This window comes from Sitophilus oryzae, unplaced genomic scaffold, assembly GCF_002938485.1.
Source record: "Sitophilus oryzae breed Bouriz unplaced genomic scaffold, Soryzae_2.0 scaffold_1011_pilon_pilon, whole genome shotgun sequence".
Lineage (NCBI taxonomy): Eukaryota > Metazoa > Arthropoda > Insecta > Coleoptera > Curculionidae > Sitophilus > Sitophilus oryzae.
In genome coordinates, this window is record NW_022145629.1 from 127,193 (window position 1) to 133,282 (window position 6,090).

Below are 6,090 nucleotides of genomic sequence, written 5' to 3' on the forward strand. Positions count from 1 at the left end.
TTACATCCGTCAGTTATCAACTTTTGACTGTTAGCTACATTAGAAATTGTGATGTTGCCAATATGTGCTCAGCGCGTATCCAGAACACGATTCGCATGGCAACGAGAATACCAAAATCGACTGCCTTGCGTTTCGCTGATCGAATACTTGCGCTCACCGCTTTGAAAGCGTAACGTTTTTATGTCAAAGTTACAGAATTCGGGCCCTGGTCTAACTTGTATTATAATTATTCCAGTTAAAAAAGCTTTTTAGATGAATTCAACTACAGTAGCGAGCATAAAACTATGTTCGCTACACACCATCACCGGTTTTGCTAGTGGAGCATAATTGGGGCTATTTCGGCTAAGTATAAAGATTTTTTTAAAGGTACATAATTATAATTTTAGAAGATGTTCATAAAACATTTAATCACTAGTTGATTAAAAAAAGTATACCATTAATATTGCAAATTATATTTTACCCTCTCATAGTATATGTCTATTTAATTTTTTGATTATGTAACGAGCACTTTGTTTACTCACTTGTTTAACTGCTTGAATCAATTTTTGCTTTTGACCAAATCGGTGTGAGAAACTCTAAAGGTACATTCAGGCTGAGAGCGTCGAGCGTCGCGTCGCGTTTGCGTCGCGTCCGCCCCGTTGATCTCGTACCGCAATGCTCAGCGGACGCTAGCGCAACGCCAAACGCGACGCTGTCTGCCTGAACGGTCTAATTTAAGTTAAGTGAATTGATTCCATTTCGACACGCGGACGCGACGCAAACGCGACGCGACGCTCGACGCTCTCAGCCTGAATGTACCTTAAAGCTATAAAATATTGTTTTGGAAGAGTTGAATATCCGGGAAAGTTGAGTTATTGAATGTTATTGCACCCAACAACGCTCTAATTACGCTCTCCTTTGCGCGTTAACATGTTTTCGGCAATTTTATTAACATTTGAAATTGTCACAACACAACACGACGCCTATTTCGAATTCTTTTTCACTTAGTTTTTACTACCCGAAACAGCGTTACATCACTCAAACCTCGTACCTGAGCGTTTTATAGTCTCAATAACTGCACTAGCAAAAAACTAAAATACTTAAATATTATGACAAAACCACGATTTCAATATTATTTTAACGCGATCAACATTACGGCGGCGTGAAATAAGTACTGATAATTTCTGATTTCTGCCGTTGAAGCGCTGCGGTCGAAATTTGTTGAAATCAGCTGAAATGCACCAAGCCTTTACAGGGTGGTCCGAACTGTAATTAACTTTAACACAATATTCTGCAGATGTAGATTGTATGAAAGGGGGGAAGTTAATCACAGCGCCCTTATGGATTTATTGTGTCCCCTTTTCTTGATTTATAACTCATCATACAGTCTTTGTCTTTTTTGACAAAAGCCAGTATTTAAGACCGTTTTACGGAGGGTAATTCTCCATCTCCGATATCAGTCGTACCAAAGTTTATGGCACGAATGGTTGTCTCGGGGCATTCAGTGATGAGGTGTTCTAGTGTTTCCCTATTTTCCACGGAATGTGTATTCGCCGTTATTTCTTATCTGGAATCTACTGAGGTGTTCATTGAGGAGACAGTGTCCTGTTAAAAATACCATGACAATTCGAAGAGTTTCTTACTTAACTACTTACTCGTAAGTCCTGAGAAAGTTCTTCGTGTATCTTAGACCATTGGAGGATTCCCATTCCAGGTTACGGATGAAGTGTTCCCGATTCTTAAGATCCGCTTTTAGTTGGTTTCCACTTGGGAAGAGGAACGGTTCTGGTTCAGTTTGTGGAGTGTTCGCTCCTTTTCTAACTAGATCGTTTCCTTTTTCATTACCTTCTAGCACTTTGTGGGCTGGCATCCAGAGTAAAAGGACTTTATTTTCTTTGCCTACTTTGTTCAGCTTCTCTAGACATTCTTTGACCAACTTCAAATTGATGGTTACTGAGTTGATCGCCTTTAAGGCTGTTTGACTCTCTGATAAATATATCTCATATTGATATCGATTTCGATATCAATATGACTCCTACTTGTTGGGGAAGATGTTGTACCTAGATGTTTTTCGACTCTTTTGAAGAGTAATAACTTTTTGTCCGTGCTTGTATTATATACACTACTGTGGCAGAAAGTATGCATTTCGTCGTTGTTTACGTAAAAGGTCTCTTGGTAAAAAACACTACCAGCTAGAATATCTCCCAAGATATTTTGGAATCGAAATAATTAATACACGTTATAACTGACAAAAACAAACTTCACTAGATAGTTATTTGACTCAAAATCTTTACTTTTTACTTTTATTTTTGCGAAAAAACCCGTAATTAAACCGTGTGTTGAATGTTGCTCCGAAAACGGTAGAAACGTCTTATATTTTCCCTTAGATGACCTAAAAAAGTAAAGAATCGAATTAAATTCCACACGCTTTGTTCATCTGTACCTTTTTTAAATTAGAACAAGGGAGGATCGGAGGTAAATGGTGTGTAAAATTGTTTGGATACAAAAATACCAATTGCTTTTTCATTTAGATTTAACTGCGTAATTGTAGCTAAATAGAAAAAGTTACTATAAAAACAAACAGTGTTTTTCAAACTTTCCAAGCCACTCAGAATTTCTTTTTATTTTAAGTTTTTTTCTAATTGAGATCATATTATGTATAGATAATTATGGTTTCCAATTCGGGATCCCGGTGTATGTTTATCACCGAAATCTGGATATTAAATCCCGGGATCCCCAAAAATCTTGAAAAAATTAAAAGCTATTAAAAAAGGAATTAATAAACTAAACTAAACTAAGATAATATTTTATTTATACTAAGCAGAGCGTCAATATCTAAATTATATATGGGTGTTTGCTATATTTTATTTTTTTGTAACAAGAATTGTATTTTTTCACTTACTAAATATGTTTTTTTTACTAAATTTAGAATGCTGAACAATATTTAGAGATCTAGACAGTACTCTCAACTTATACAGGATGTCCCAGAAATAAGTGCAAGTATTTTAACTGGTAGTACAATTCAACCACACAAACACGCTTATGAGGTTTTTTTGCAAAAAAAAATTTGAAAATTAGAAATTTTTTGGAATTTTTTTTTAGTTTTTAGTAAAAAACATAATTTCTGGATAATATGCATTTACAACATAGGTATTAGATTAAATTGACAAGAAAGAAAATCCAGAAAAGATCCAGTGGTTCTCAAAATTTTAGTAAAAAATCTTTTTTTTTTTGGAAATATTCAAAGTAAAATAACTCCGTTACTTTCGACTTATTTGAAAAACGATAAAGAGAAAATATGTTTCTTTTATCGAGATCCACCACCCCATAAAATACTTGCATTTATTTCTGGGACACCCTGTATATACAGGGTTGTCCGAACTGTATTCCGGAAACCGGCAGCATATTCTGCAGATAAAAATAAGTAAAAAAGTTTGTATAAATATATATAAAAAGTTTGTATAAATATTTATTTATTATCATTATATTATATACGTTCTAAAATGCTTACTTTTCGAGATAGAGGGTGCAAAAGTTCCATTTTTATTTCGATTTTTTCAAAATAATTTCTGATGTATCGTCAATATTTGGATGAAAATTGGTATCTGAGAGTTTTTTGACATGAGAAACTTGATTTTGATGTCAATATGACTCCTATTAAAGTCCCTAGATATATAAAGTACCGCAATTACCGCCATATTGGCGCCAAAACTAGCGGCAAATTTAAAAAGGAGGCCAACATTTCATGAACATTTCGCTGTTTCGACTTTTTAGGCAGCTGGTCGGTCCGGCGCCAATATGGCCGACCAGCATTGACAGGCAAGCCGTAAAATAAAATATTTATTAATTGTAATAGAATTACGTTTATTATCTACAGTTTACCTTCATTTTAACGTAATATCAGGTTGTATATTTATATTCAGTTTCATAGATTTAATTTTTTAGGCCTATATATGTTAAGAGGTTATAAACGAATGGTTTCCGTACAAGTGTTTTTCATTTGTATTAGCATTTATTTTATGTTACCTTTTAGCGCAAAGTACGCCAACAGAAGTAAGTTAATAGGTAAGAAGAAATAAAGTTGGAATAACATTTAGCATTTTAGTACTTAATTCAGTCAAAACAATTGGAAAAACTTTGTTTGTTGATGAGAACGGGATACCTATACCATAAGTAAACTTTCCCTATTATACTAGTTATGCTGTAGTTAGTTTTGACAAATAAGCATGATTTAACTAAAGTCTTTAGAACTATGAATCTAGGAATAAGCTACAAACTTAAATTTGAAGGCCGGCTTTTATATGAGAAAATTTTGAACCATGGTTGAAACAAATAAATGTAATAATTAAATTGATATGATACATACCTGCTATTTTTGAAATATATTAATATATTGATAGAAAGATTGTTTCAATTAGTATTACTTCAGGTAGTTTCGGCATTTTAGGTATGTAAATGTGCACTTAATTTAAAAATAGCTTAGAAAGAAGCTTGAAACGCATAGGAGCTCTTTATGTATGCTGTATAATTAAGGTTTGTATGTTATGGAGTGATTTTTATACAACAAATTTATTATTAGTTGAATAAAGGCAAGTTAATACCACATAATACAATTAAAATATATTTTGCTCTGCAATTTAATGTTATATTTTTAAAACAACAAGTGTCATAATGTTTAAGTGTCATTATTATAAAAAAATTAAACTGCTATAAATTTAACATTGAAATAACTGTAATTATTGTTATACATAAATTAAGTAGGCATAATTTTACCTCGACAATATGTAAAACTTCAAATGCATCTTAACAATTTTATGTCATGTATAAAAATCAAATTTAAATCACACACTTTTATTTATAACTGACAGTATAAGACCAAATTTTTAAATATAACTTTACATGCTTACATTATATTGTTTACTTTTTATTAGTAATTACAATATGAACCAAAAAATATTAATTACTATCAATAAATACATAAAAACTAATCTATTTAAGTCCATGAAAATAACTATATAGTTAGCATATGCATAAACAACATTCTTGTTATTAGGATCAAATTTATTTGAGCCTGTTAGTCCTGACTGGTAAAACCACCTGAAGCAATGTCATCCAAATCTATATATGTATCATAACATAACTTATTCTTTTAAATAATTATCCTTCCTTTGGTCTGATGATAATATATTGTAGATTTATCTAAACTTCTTACTGCAAAATGTTGAAAACTAAACTACACTAAACATTTTAGGGAATGATTACGTAGAGATTTCAATTACACTTAGCATCCTTTTTAAAAGATATGTATGGTAGTTTGCAAGTAAGGTCTTTGTCTTGTTCTAGATTAGATTTCTAGAGGTGGATCTCGGCCTGACCCACTGCGACCTTCTCAGATCTATTGTGGTCTTGTCTTGTTCTATAATGAAGTTTTATGTACCAATAGGTTATACTACAAATAAGATTGTTAAAAATATTCACTGGAGCATAAATAAATTGAATCCACTACCTAACGTGTATTGAATATCGACGATGTTAGAAAACACATCAAATGGCGGCCTTTTCTCGTAATACACATTTCTTCACTAAAGATATCGACGCCTATACATTATTAACTAATAAATTTGTAGCATTTTAGTGGCTTTGTAATTATTTTAAAATATGTGGATAAATATTTTTATTGTGAAATTGAGAGCTTGTCAACATTTGACATGACAAATTCAGACAAATGTGACATTTAAACAGTCCTACCACTACAGTTTTTTCAGAAATACCCCAAAAATCCGCCATTTTGGCGCCAATAACATTGAACAAACCAATTGCGGTACTTTATATATCTAGGGACTTTAACTCCTATTTGTAGAGAAAGCCACCTACATATTTTTAACCGGTGTGAAGAGTAATAACTTTTTGTCCGTGCTTGTATAAAACTACTAAATTTCGCAATTCCGGAATACAGTTCGGACCACCCTGTATATCGGTCTAGAACGTCTTGCGACCCGTTATCCGATGCTTAACTTCCACGTCCTTCGATCTTCGATCGTTCCATTGCCATTGCCTCTCACTTAGGTTTCTGGCACTCATTGTTCTTTTTACACCCTCCTTCCAAATCTT

At 32.7% G+C, this 6,090-nt stretch overlaps 3 long non-coding RNA genes across 5 annotated transcripts in view; 2 read left to right on the forward strand and 1 right to left on the reverse strand.

The window, feature by feature from the left end:
- The window catches only part of LOC115874208, a 7,086-nt gene extending 1,957 nt beyond the window's left edge, over window positions 1–5,129 (forward strand). The window contains exons 2-3 of the long non-coding RNA XR_004048797.1: window positions 1,805–1,807; window positions 5,050–5,129. This is a non-coding gene — a long non-coding RNA (uncharacterized LOC115874208). The remainder of the gene's footprint in view (window positions 1–1,804; window positions 1,808–5,049) is intronic.
- LOC115874202 lies at window positions 3,771–4,162 on the forward strand. The gene is made up of 3 exons (XR_004048794.1): window positions 3,771–3,873; window positions 3,925–4,032; window positions 4,085–4,162. It is a non-coding gene; the product is annotated as an uncharacterized LOC115874202 (long non-coding RNA).
- Window positions 5,087–5,541, reverse strand: LOC115874186. 3 transcript variants are annotated; one of them, XR_004048791.1, is made up of 3 exons: window positions 5,486–5,541; window positions 5,259–5,428; window positions 5,087–5,207 (listed from the first exon to the last, which is right to left on the reverse strand). It is a non-coding gene; the product is annotated as an uncharacterized LOC115874186 (long non-coding RNA). The 3 variants fall into 3 exon arrangements; XR_004048786.1 differs by having other exon boundaries at window positions 5,087–5,212; XR_004048788.1 differs by having other exon boundaries at window positions 5,091–5,190.
- Window positions 5,542–6,090: the final 549 nt, after the last annotated feature.